At 39.3% G+C, this 12,897-nt stretch overlaps 1 pseudogene; it reads right to left on the bottom strand.

The window, feature by feature from the left end:
• Positions 1 to 3,290: 3,290 nt before the first annotated feature.
• LOC149234754 (protein POLLEN DEFECTIVE IN GUIDANCE 1-like) lies at positions 3,291 to 10,186 on the bottom strand (annotated as a pseudogene).
• Positions 10,187 to 12,897: the final 2,711 nt, after the last annotated feature.

Genomic DNA, 12,897 nt, shown 5'->3' on the forward strand with positions numbered 1-12,897 from the left:
TTAAGGCTCCGAAGAAAAAAGGTGAAGGAGATGGAAGTGAGACCTTTTCAAGACGCTTGTGATGCAGACAAGGTACAGAGAAATTGCAGATTATTTTTCATGCTTTTGGAGGACCAAAAGCTCCTCAGTGAGGAGGATTTATCCAAGTGGCTCTAGAGAGACACACAGGACAAAGAGGACTAATGGAAGCTCACAAATCAAAGTTCTTGGAAGTTTGTTGAACCAAGTTTAGGTTGTATATCTCGTCGTCCTAATCGCAACGGTGTGAACGGTTCGTCAAACCGAGTCTGTATGGAGAAGTTAGAGCCAGTCAAAGTTCAGGGTTGACTTGCTCACTGGGCAAGGTTGAGGACACATTTTGGACAAAACCCAGCCACCGGATTCCGGCCAACTCCAACTGGATTCTGGGCAAATTTTTCTCCTCCTTAAAAGCACTCCTTTGGCCTATTTTCAGATATTTTAAAAAATAAAAATAAAAAATATATTTTGTTGGAGGGCGGGTCATGACCTCTGCCCTCCCCAACCGCATAACCAAATGTTATTAATGGCAAGGTCAGGGACATGACCCCACCGACACACCTGCTCCAACCAAAACCACATTTTTTATTTTTTAAATTTGTATAGAAAAAGGAGGAGGCAGGGTTTGACCACCCGTCCTCCTTCCTATTAAATAGGTTCTTAACCATCACGCCAAACGGTTCGCTTTGGACTTTCCACCCAAAAATTTATATAAACGCTCATTTGCACAATGCCTCTGGGGGAAAATGGACAAACTAGGAGCAAGCACACATTTCGAGGCAGAGGAGGCGGTGCACGCAATTCAAGGCAACATTTTGCAGGAGGGAAATAGCGCTGTCTGTTTCTCCATCAGAGTTCTACATTTTTTGGTCATTTTTCAGTATGCAGGTGGAACCATGACTACTGTAGAAATAGGGAGCAGAACCATGATCCTTGAAATTTTTCCGAGGAGGTAATTTTTCTCCATGTCAGAATATAATCAAGTTTATAGTCATTTTTCACGATTTTCTGCAAGGATCGCGATGGCAAGGTTAGATTCACCTTTTGAGTTTTAGAATTCGAGTCCACCCATGGAGCAAAATCTTTGAAGAATCTAGGGGGAATCTAAAAGATTCCTTGAGCCCCAGATTCTCAATTTCTCAGAATTCAAAAATTGGACAGTCGATTTTGCATTATTCGATGTCAAAAATCTGATGGTGCATTCAAATTGTTCATTTTCTCTTTCTATTTTTTAGCCACTTTTCTAAGTGGAATGCAGGTGTCAGCATTCATGTGTGAGTAGCCATTTCCATGCAATTGATGTTGTGAGATTGATGGCATGAACAGCTTCAGCAGTTTGACATCTACTTCTTTAGATAGCCTCTAGTTGTGAGGTATATGCAGTGTGTTCATGTACTTCTTTTGCTATGCATTGTGTTGCACAGATCCATGTTTGATGTTTGATGTGGGATCTTGTTTATTACTTGTTTTCATGATTCCTGCTTGATGTGATGCGGAATCGTTTATGAGATGTACTTGTTGTCATGATTCATCATGGTATGTTTTGAGATCCCTTTGTTGTATGTTGATGGCATACTCATGTTGTCATCATGCATGTTTGCATTGAGATCCCTTTTATGCCATGTTGGCGGGATGCTCATCATGCATGAGTTTGTTTCATACTGATAGGAGTCTTTTGACTGAGAGTTTCTGTAGTGGAACATCTCTTGGAGCCACTCCTACATGAGGGAATTTTCCTTGTATGATAGCAACATCATCTCTTGTGTACATCATCAATATTGATAGCACTTAATGCAGCGGCTACACCATCTTAACACCGGGGCCCGGAGACATAGTCCCTCCTGGACGAACTCCGTTATCAACGGCTTATGTTTTTATGTTGTTGATGATTGTCATGTTCCTCTTCTTTACAGCATGCAGATGTATTCACTTATGTTCTTTTAAAAATGCAATTTAACACATCACGAAAGTAAAAGGTCTTGGAAGGGTCCTTCGTCACACCTGGACCTGGATCAGGATAGCAATTGTGTAGTTACACAATCATGAAAAAATACTTCAAATGAAGGGACAACTGTATTTTTGGTCACTGAAGAAAATCTCTAACAACATTAACACCCCCTCACAAAATATCATAATTTATTATCTTAACACTCTAGAATTGACTCCCTGTCAAGTTGGACTGTCTTCTGAGTGCATGGCAATTGAAGCATGGATCATTTATTTATTGAAGAAATCTCAATAGGATGACACGGATCATACATATTCTCATCTCTCAAGGCTTTTAATATAGCTTATGTTGATGCTTCCCTGCATTAAGAGGTTAAAATTGCTCCAGTCAATCTTTTCTCAAATGTAGAATATAAATTATTGCTCGTGCCAACATTTCAAAAATTATAAAATTTGATCATGTTTAGGGGAAAGGGAATCAGATGTCCTATTGACATTTCGCAAGACAACCTTTTTAGATATGACATTCGTAACAAGATTTTTCTACACTAAAACCTTACAAGCAAACATAAAATTATTACCTTTTTATAAGGATATTGTACAAAGTCTTAAGAATGGGACATAGCTCCATAGGAACCACCTCCTTTTTCCTTTCTAGGTGCATGACACTTAAACTCAGTCGGAAAAGCAATTCATAGAGTGCTTCCACAGCTGATACACCCTATATTATCAAAAACAGAAAGTAGCCATTCATGTTTCTGCAATATGGAATTTGATACTGCACTTCCAACCATAAATAATATGCCATCTTTGGATTATGAACTTACTTTTAAAGCATGCCAAGGACTACTGAAAAGCTTATGGGTCTCCTTGGAAGATTTCCAAAAGCAGTGTTCCCACTTTGTGGTTGCTATGTTTCATTTAAACTACGAAACATGTATTGCGGCAATAAATAAAAGAGAGAAAGAAAAATATTGCCTGAGCTCAAAATTGGATTTAAACATGTATCATTCCTTTTCCTTGTATGTTTTCCCCCATGTCTGGCCTAATCTCTCCCTTTGTAATCTGTTGACCATACCACGCATTTCTTCCCTTCAACAATGTAACATATATACCAGCGAGAAGTGCATCTGTTAAATTCTCAGGCTCTTCCGCTAACAAATATGTTATATAGATCGTCTCTAATGTTCAGTGAGCAAAATAGACAGACTTGCTTGTAGCACTCTCATTTGTCAAAACTGCAACCATGCCTGTTTAGGAACTAAAAAGTATTAGCATAGTTTGAGCATGAACACGGAAACATTAATTCATCATTATTTAATGGTTTAAGAGAAAATGAAAAACAGGAAATAAGCAAATGGTTTTATCGCGTTAAATTTTGCAAGAAATGCATGCTTGATAACATCCACAAGAATTTCACAACACCAAATCATGCATGCGTTCATTGAAAAACTCCAAACCCATGCATTTTCTGCCTCAAAAATGTTTTGAGCCAATACAAATATAATGTATGCCATGATATGGAACCTCTCCACAGTATCATAATATACCATCTTGTGCATATTCTCTTTGCTCACATGTTTGGAAACATTGCTCTTAATCTCCGCAAAATTATTTCACACAAGTAGTGCCAACAAGGCATTGTTGTGAGATATGATTGTAGATGATAGAGTAATTTCTTGGGCTAAAATGACAGAGGATGAATGCAACAACAACTATCATTTGTGTAGGAATTTACAGGGTAAGTTCCTCAGAAAGAACACCAAAAGGACACCGCTCACAACCAGATCTCAAATCAATACACCAGTATTTTTGACGTGGTTAAAACCCTCAAAGTGCAAGGAGGGAAACAGTCCACGGCCTGTCCCAACGTGGGTACTACAGGAAATTTATTAATCAAAGAATGAAAATTTACATAAGCTTCTCTCATGCACGGATTACCCGAACAATGACCCTCCATGCGCTTTAAATAGAACTCATGGACCAATCGGGTGTCAAGCCACGGATCAAGTGTCGGTAATACCGAGGTGAGAGTGAACCGTCGGATCACTACATATCGTGACCGTCGGATTGTAAGTTACAAAATGTACAACGGTAAAGAAACACACTTTACCTAACTCTAACCTAACTCTATACTAGACCAAGTTGAACTTAACTATATCCTATGTGTCGGAATATCCTAACATCCCCCCTTAAGAACAACTTGGGATAGGATTGAAGGATTTACAAATATGACACAATAGGAGAAGGAAGGAGGCACTAGAGCCTATCCCCCCTTAGTGACAACTTCCTGAACTCCAAGCATATATCGAAGTTTAGTGAAATTCGCCTCTGTGAGAGCCTTTGTGAAGATGTCTGCAACCTGATCATCTGTTGGACAATATTGCACTTCAAGAACATGGTCATGAATGAGCTTTCTGATGAAGTGCATGTGTAGTTCAATGTGTTTGCTGCGCTGATGCTGGACTGGATCTTTGCATAGCTGAATGGCACTTTGATTATCACACCAAAGTGTGGTTGGATGCTGCTGCTCAAAGCCAAACTCTGATAGGATCTGACGAAGCCACAAGGCTTCTTTACTAGCTTCCACGGCACCACGATACTCTGCTTCTGCTGACGAAAGAGAAATGGCAGCCTGTTTCTTACAAGCCCATGTAATAGGTCCTGAACCAAGAGTGAAGACATAACCGGCAGTAGACTTCCGATCATCATGGTCACCAGCCCAATCAGAATCAGTGAAACCAACTAACAGAGGAGCTGCTTTGGCACTGTAATGAATCCCAAACTGTACTGTACCTCGAACATAACGAAGTATTCTTTTAGCTGCTTTCCAATGACTTTCACGGGGGTTTTGCATAAAACGAGCAACAAGGCCAACAGCAAAGGAAAGATCAGGACGAGTATGGGTTAAATACAAGAGTTTTCCGACAAGTTGACGGTATAAGGTAGCATCAACTTCAGGAGAAGTACAAGAGACTGAAAGTTTGACTCCAGACTGAAAGGGAGAAGGGGCTGGCTTACAGTCTTCCATGTGAAAATGACGAAGAATATCACAAGCATACTTGGACTGGGAAAGGAAAATACCCTCTTGGGATTGCAAGACTTGAAGACCGAGAAAATAGTGTAAGTGTCCTAAGTCTGTCATTTCAAATTTCTTTTTAAGGCTGGACTTCACATGGTTTATAAGGTTGGGATCACTACCAGTAAGAATAAGATCATCAACATAAAGAACAAGGATGATAAGAGAGTTACCCACTTTCTTGTTGTAGACAGTATTGTCAGAATGACACCTAGAAAAGCCAGATTCTAAAAGAAAGCTATCCATTTTGGCATACCAAGCCCGAGGAGCTTGCTTGAGGCCATAAAGGGATTTCTTAAGTCGACAAACAAGGCTGGAGTCTGTTTGTATGAAGCCAATGGGTTGTTCCATATAGATTTCTTCCTGCAAGTCCCCATGCAAGAAGGCAGATTTAACATCCATCTGATGGACTTCCCATTTTAAAGAGGCAGCAAGGGAAAGAACAAGGCGGATAGAGTTCATTTTGGCAACAGGGGAGAAGGTTTCAGTGTAGTCAATGCCTTCAACCTGTGAAAAGCCCTTAGCAACGAGACGAGCTTTATGTTTATCAACTTTCCCATCTGGTCCATACTTGGTTCTGTAAACCCATTTACATCTAACAAGTTTGCGTCCCTTTGGTAGAGGAACAAGATCCCATGTATCATTTGTCATCAATGAATGATATTCTTCATTCATAGCTGCTTCCCAATGTGGATGGCCTGAAGCTTCTGCAAAAGTGTCAGGATCATGATTTACTGGAGCTTGAGCCAGTAAAGAAGAGGCTCTTTCAAACTGAGAACGTGTACGTCGCTGATCTGTAGGATCACCGGCAAGATCACCTGCTGCATCCCGAGTAGCACGGACCCATCTTGGAAGTTGAGGATCCTGAGAAGGTGGGGGGGGATTATCATCCTCGCTTTCATCATCTGAAGAAGAAATGTTTTCAAAAGTAGAAGAGATAGGAAGAGGTGGCACATCCGCCGGACTAGGCTCGCAGGCCGATTTATTTTCATCAAATTTTACATCTCTTCTAATGATAACATTTTTGGACTTAAATGGAATAAGTCTATAACCTTTTACATCTTCAGAATATCCAACAAAAGTACATTTCTCACTCTTAGGTTCTAAAGCTTTATGCTTTTCATCTGGAATATGGGCCCATGCTTCACTTCCAAACACACGAAAGTGACTTACATCTGGTTTAATGGAACTCCAAGCTTCTTCTGGAGTGATATTCTCTAGAACCTTAGTAGGAGTGCGATTGATTATATAATTTGCACAATTAATTGCTTCGGCCCAAAAACTAAGACTGAGTCCTTTAGATTGCAGCATACAATTAGCCATTTCCTTTAAGGTGCGATTTTTCCTTTCAGCTACACCATTTTGTTGTGGAGTGTATGGAACAGTATGTTGCATTTGAATTCCATTTTCGGTGCAAAAGTTGATGAATGTGTTTTTAACATATTCTCCACCATTATCAGTTCTTAGCTTAAGAATTTGATGTCCAGATTGTTTTTCAACAAAGGCTTTGAAGGCCAAAAAGGTGTTAAATACTTCGCTCTTGAGTTTTAAGAAGTATACCCAAGTGCGTCTGGAGAAATCATCAATGAAAGTTAAGAAGTACTTGCAGCCAGAGAATGAAGCAACAGGAAGAGGACCACATAAATCACTGTGCACAAGTTGTAAAGGGGCTGAGGCGTGCCAAGAGGCACGTTTGTCAAAACTGTCCCGATGATGTTTTCCGAGTACACATCCGGAACAAACACCATCTCTGCAAGATACCATAGGAAGACCTGTCACCATATTTTCTTTACATAGATGCTGAAGGGAGCGATAGTTTAAGTGACCAAATCGCTCATGCCAAAGTTTGCTCACTTCATCATTATGAGCAATAAATACTGAGGGAAGATTTGATGACCCAAAGTTGTGAAACTTATACAACCTTTTGGAATCATCAGCAAGACCAGTAGCTAGAATCTGTTTAGGATCTTTTAGATCCTTGATTACAACATCATGAGGTGAAAATTCAACAATTTTACCTTCACCTGAATGAGTTATCTGATAGACAGATAGAAGGTTGCAGGATAAGGTTGGAACACATAATACATCATTAAACTGACCATTGTCTAGATGAACAGTTCCAGTCCCTACAACATTAAGAGATCTATCATCACCAACATATATATTTTTGGTGTTACAATCATTTAAAGAAGAAAACATGGCTTGGTTTTTGGCCATGTGACAAGAGGCTCCAGAATCAATGAGCCACTCATGAGAATGAGAAGAAGAAGAAGATACATTAATGCATAACCAGACTGAGATGATTGACAATGACATGCAGAAAGTGCCATTTCGGAAGTTGAAGTTGAAGTAGGCTCCACATGGATGTTATGTTTCTTCATTGCGGCTTCCAAGGCTTCCATCTTCTTAAAGCATTTAGATTCTAAGTGGCCATCTCGATTACAAAAGTTACAATGTCTATCAGTCTTCTTCCATTTGTTTTTATTGGTCTTATCATTTTGCTGAAATGATCTTTCATTTTGAGGCTGAGATGGTTTAGGACCATTCTTTTGAGGATATGACTTCTTAGGATTCTTTGAATTTGGTTGCTGCTGGGCGGCTAACGCTTTCGTGGAAGAGTTTCCAAGATTAAGAAGACCAAGGTGTAAGAGTTTTTCTTGTTCTCTTATTAAGGAATCACAAAAGGAGTCAAAGGAAGGGGCCTTGTATTCTTGTCCTTGACAAATGAAAGCTTCCCTTGTAGAATGGAAAGTGGAAACAAATACAGAGTAGGCTGGTCCCAACTTAGTAAGGATGGAATAAATAAGGTTACCATCTTCTTTCTTAACTTTAACACCTTCCAAGAGATATCTAAGGGTCTTGAATTTGGACAAGAAATCTTCAATGCAAGAAAAATTATTAGGATCCAAAGTAAGCAGCAAATTTTCAAGTTGATGGGCTCTAATTTCATTTTTAATCCCAAAAACTTTAGCGAGTTTTTCTAATGCTTCATGAGGAGTCTCAAGTTCTGCAATGTGGAATCTAAGATCAGGAGAAATAGACATCCCTATCAAACCACGTGCTTGATCTTGTCTATTTTCCCATTTTGCAGCCTTGTCTTCATCTTTTGGTTTCTTCTCTTGGTCTGTGGCTATTCTGTAGAGACCTTTACTTCTAAGTAAATCTTCCATGTAGGCTACCCATTGGAAGTAGTTAGTGCTGTCAAGAATGACTTGGCATGGACTTTCCATTTTTTTTTTAAAACTGAAGCTGAAGATGCTGAAAGTAAGTGTTCCAATGGATAGATCTCGAAAAAATAGGCGGTTTAAAAAAAAACGGCTCTGAAAAAGGCTTCCGGATGAAGAAGTTATGGCTTTTTGAAAAAAAAATTGTTGACGTTGCCGGCAAAGTGCGCGAATGTGCGGGAATGAAAAAATCCGCCCCCACAAAATGGAGACTTGAACCCAAGACCTCTACTCTCTTAAAATAGCTTTGAACCAATTGATCTATACAAAAAATTTGAGAGAGAGAGAGAGAGAGAGGGGGGGGGCCTCGGTTTGCGTGCTTGCCTTGAGAAAGCTCTTTTTCCCTACAAAACACAAAACACAAAACCCAACACGAATATGCAAAGAAAAACGAACCTTGCGGCTCAAAGTTAGCTTTAGCCAAAAAACTAGAAATTTTTGAAAAAAATCTCAAAGTTAGCTTTAGCCGAAAAACTAAATATTTTTCTCAATGTTTCTGAGTTTCCGAGATCACACTAAGGTGCAGGGAAAAGAGCATACGCATGAGAAAAATCCTTCCTTTCTGTTTCTGATTTGCCCAGATCGCACAGAGTCACAGGGCAAAGAGCATACGCAGAAATGAAAGGTATAGATCCGGTTAAAAAAAAAGGCTAAATAAACTGAGACCGAAATAAGCAGAGAGAAAATAACAATAAACTGCAAAAAAAACACTGTATACCTCCCGATCTGAAAAATGATGCAGCTAGGGCTACCGGAAACCTTTTCGCGTGAAACGAAAGGGGTTCCTCACTGGAACAGATGCTCCGAACGCAACAGAGCAGTCCTCTCGGCTCGAAAGCAGTCAGAAACAGCAGATCTAGGAAACGACAGCCGCATGCAGTTCTAACGGCTTCAGATTTGGATCACCAACGGACGCGGCCCTCAAATAGCTCCGATACCATGTAGGAATTTACAGGGTAAGTTCCTCAGAAAGAACACCAAAAGGACACCGCTCACAACCAGATCTCAAATCAATACACCAGTATTTTTGACGTGGTTAAAACCCTCAAAGTGCAAGGAGGGAAACAGTCCACGGCCTGTCCCAACGTGGGTACTACAGGAAATTTATTAATCAAAGAATGAAAATTTACATAAGCTTCTCTCATGCACGGATTACCCGAACAATGACCCTCCATGCGCTTTAAATAGAACTCATGGACCAATCGGGTGTCAAGCCACGGATCAAGTGTCGGTAATACCGAGGTGAGAGTGAACCGTCGGATCACTACATATCGTGACCGTCGGATTGTAAGTTACAAAATGTACAACGGTAAAGAAACACACTTTACCTAACTCTATACTAGACCAAGTTGAACTTAACTATATCCTATGTGTCGGAATATCCTAACAATTTGGTCCAGAATGAAACGTGCAGTCTCAAATGCCATAGATTCTTTAGAGCTACTTGCAACTCCCCCTACTGAATTGAATAGCACTTGAAGCACATCCCCTCCAGATGACTGGCAGAGTTTATCAAATATCTCTAGTATATTAAACATCACATAAAGTTTGACAGTGCCTTTTCCTCTGATAAAATAGTAGATGAGACTAATATATGTTACTTGGAGAAGTTCCACTCCACAAATCAATATGACTAAGCATCCTATGTCAGAAATCTCATCAACGCACAGCCTTTGGAGCTGACTATCAAGCATCTCCATGTGAATGCTAGTATCTTTGCTAGCATGATAGTCAATAATGATATAAAGGAATCAAGGCACACAAAAAATCCTACATCAATAAGCAATTCACATCTCCAGGGAACATGGAACATTGTATTGTAAACCCTCTGTCTCTTTTTATCATTTCCAACTAATGTTGTGCTTTGCAGAGAACTGCCTCCATATATTTCACTGAAAAAATACTGGAATGGGGACATTCCAACGTATGTAGGATATTATGAGTTGTGAGCAATCACACGCTCCCAATCCATCAGTGCCTGGGAATCTCTGAAACTGACCCTTCCCTTACTTGAATCCTTGTTAGGTTGTTGCTACTATTCTGATCCACAACTTGGACAAGCGGCCCCATTCAATGCCTGATCTTCTGTTATTTCATTCTCAACTATGCATTTAATACAAGAGTTGGTCTTGACATTCAAACTAGCATTCACAGCATGGAGCATTTATTTATTGAAGGAATCTCAATAGGATGACATGGATCATACATATTCTCATCTCTCAAGGCTTTTAATATAGCTTCTATTGATGCTTCCCTGCATTAAGAGGTTAAAATTACTCCAGTCAATCCTTTCTCAAATGTAGAATATAAATTATTGCCCATGCCAAGATTTCAAAAATTATAAACTTTCATCATTTATGGGAAAGGGAATCAGATGTCCTATTGACACTTTCACAAGACAACTTTTTTGGATATGACACTTGTAACAAGATTGTTCTACACTGAAACCTTAGAAGAAAATAGAAAATTATTACCTTTTTATAAGGATATTGTACAAAGTCTTAAGAATGGGACATAGTTCGAGAGGAACCACCTCCTTTTTCCTCTCTGGGTGCATGACACTTAAACTCGGTTGGAAAAACAATTCATAGAATGCTTCCATGGCTGATACACCCTATATTATCAAAAACATAAAGTATCCATTCATGTTTCTGCAATATGGAATTTGATACTGCATTTCCAACCATAAATACTCTGCCATCTTTGGATTATAAACTTACTTTTAAAGCGTGCCAAGGACTGCTAAAAAGCTTATGAGTCTCCTTGGAAGCTTTCCAAAAGCAGTTTTCCCACTTTGTGGTTGCTATGTCTCATTTAAACTATGAAACATGTATTGCGACAATAAATAAAAGAGAAAAAGAAAAATATTGCATGAGCTCAAAATTGGATTTAAACCTGTATCATTCATTTTCCTTGCATGTTGTCCACCATGTCTGGCCTAATTTCTCCCTTTGCAATCCATTGACCATACCACACATTTCTTCCCTTCAGCAGTGTAACATTTGTATCAGCCAGAAGTGGGCCTACTAATTTCTCAAGCTCTTCTGCCAACAAATGTGTTATATAGATCATCTCTGATGTGCAGTGAGAAAAATAGACAGACTTGCTTGTAGCACTCTCATTTGTCAAAGCTGCAACCATGCCTGTTCAGGAACTAAAAAGTATTAACATAGTTTGAACATGAACAGGGAAACATTGATTCATCATTATTTAATGGTTTAAGAGAAAATTACAAACGGGAAATAAGCATACAGTTTTATCTCGTTAAATTTTGCAAGAAATGCATGCTTGATAACATCCATGAGAATTTCATAGCACCAAATCATGCATGTGTTCATTGAAAAACTCCAAACCCATGTATTTTCTGCCTCCAAAATGTTTTGAGCCAATACAAATATGATGTATGTCATGATATGGAACCTCTCCACAATATCATAATATGCCATCTTGTGTAGATTCTCTTTGCTAACACGTTTGAAACATTGCTCTTAATCTCCACAAAATTATTTCACACAAGTAGTGCTAACAAGGCATTGTTGTGAGATATGATTGCAGCGAATAGAGTAATTTCTTGGGCTAAAATGACAGAGGATGAATGCAACAACTTTCATTTGGTCTAGAATGAAATGTGCAGTCTCAATTGCCATAGATTCTTTAGAGCTACTTGCAACTCCCTCTACTGAATTGAATAACACTTGAAGCACATCCCCTCCAAATGACTGGCAAAGTTTATCAAATATCTGTAGTACATTAAACACCACATAAAGTTTGATAGTACCTTGTCCTCTGATAAAATGGTAGATGAGACTAATATCTGTTACTTGGAGAAGTGCCACTCCACAAATCAATATGACTAAGCATCCTATGTCAGAAATCTCATCATCACATGGCCTCTCGAACTGACCGTCAAGCATCTCCATGTGAATACTAGTATCTTTGCTATCACGATAGTCAATAATGATAGAAAGGAATCAAAGCACACAAAAAATCCTACATCAATAAGCAATTCACATCTCCAGGGAACATGGAACATTGTATTGTAAACCCTCTATCTCTTTTTATCATTTCCAACTGATGTTGTGCTTCGCAGAGAACTGCCTCCATATATTTCACTAAAAAAATATTGGAATGGGGACATCCCAACATATGTAGGATATTCTGAGCTGTGAGCAATCACACGCTCCCAATCCATCAGTGCTTGGGATCTCCGAAACTGACCCTTCCCTTATTTGAATCCTTGTCAGGTTGTTGTTGTTGTTTTGATCCACAACTTGGAGAAGTGGCCCCATTCGATGCCTGATCTTCTGTTATTTCATTCTCAACTATGCATTTCATGCAAGAGTTGGCCTTCACATTCAAACTAGCATTCGCAGTCTGTTGCCTCAACTCAGGAGGAGAACCCCAATTGTTGCACATATTCGAAACGTCTTCCAGATTTGTTGGCGTATTCATGACGATCGATCTATGTGCCCCTAGTAAAGAAATCGAAACCCTGTCCTTTGGGTTGGCCGAATCCACTTGATCAATACCCATAACTCCATTTGCATGTGCATCCATATCTGTTGCTTCCCGGAAAATCAAAGAATCATCTGTTTTAGTATGGTCTCTCTCATTATCCAGGGCAACTAG

This window comes from Pinus tabuliformis, chromosome 8, assembly GCF_031772625.1.
Source record: "Pinus tabuliformis cultivar Carrire ecotype Pingquan chromosome 8, CPIR1, whole genome shotgun sequence".
In the NCBI taxonomy this organism is placed as follows: Eukaryota; Viridiplantae; Streptophyta; class Pinopsida; order Pinales; family Pinaceae; genus Pinus; species Pinus tabuliformis.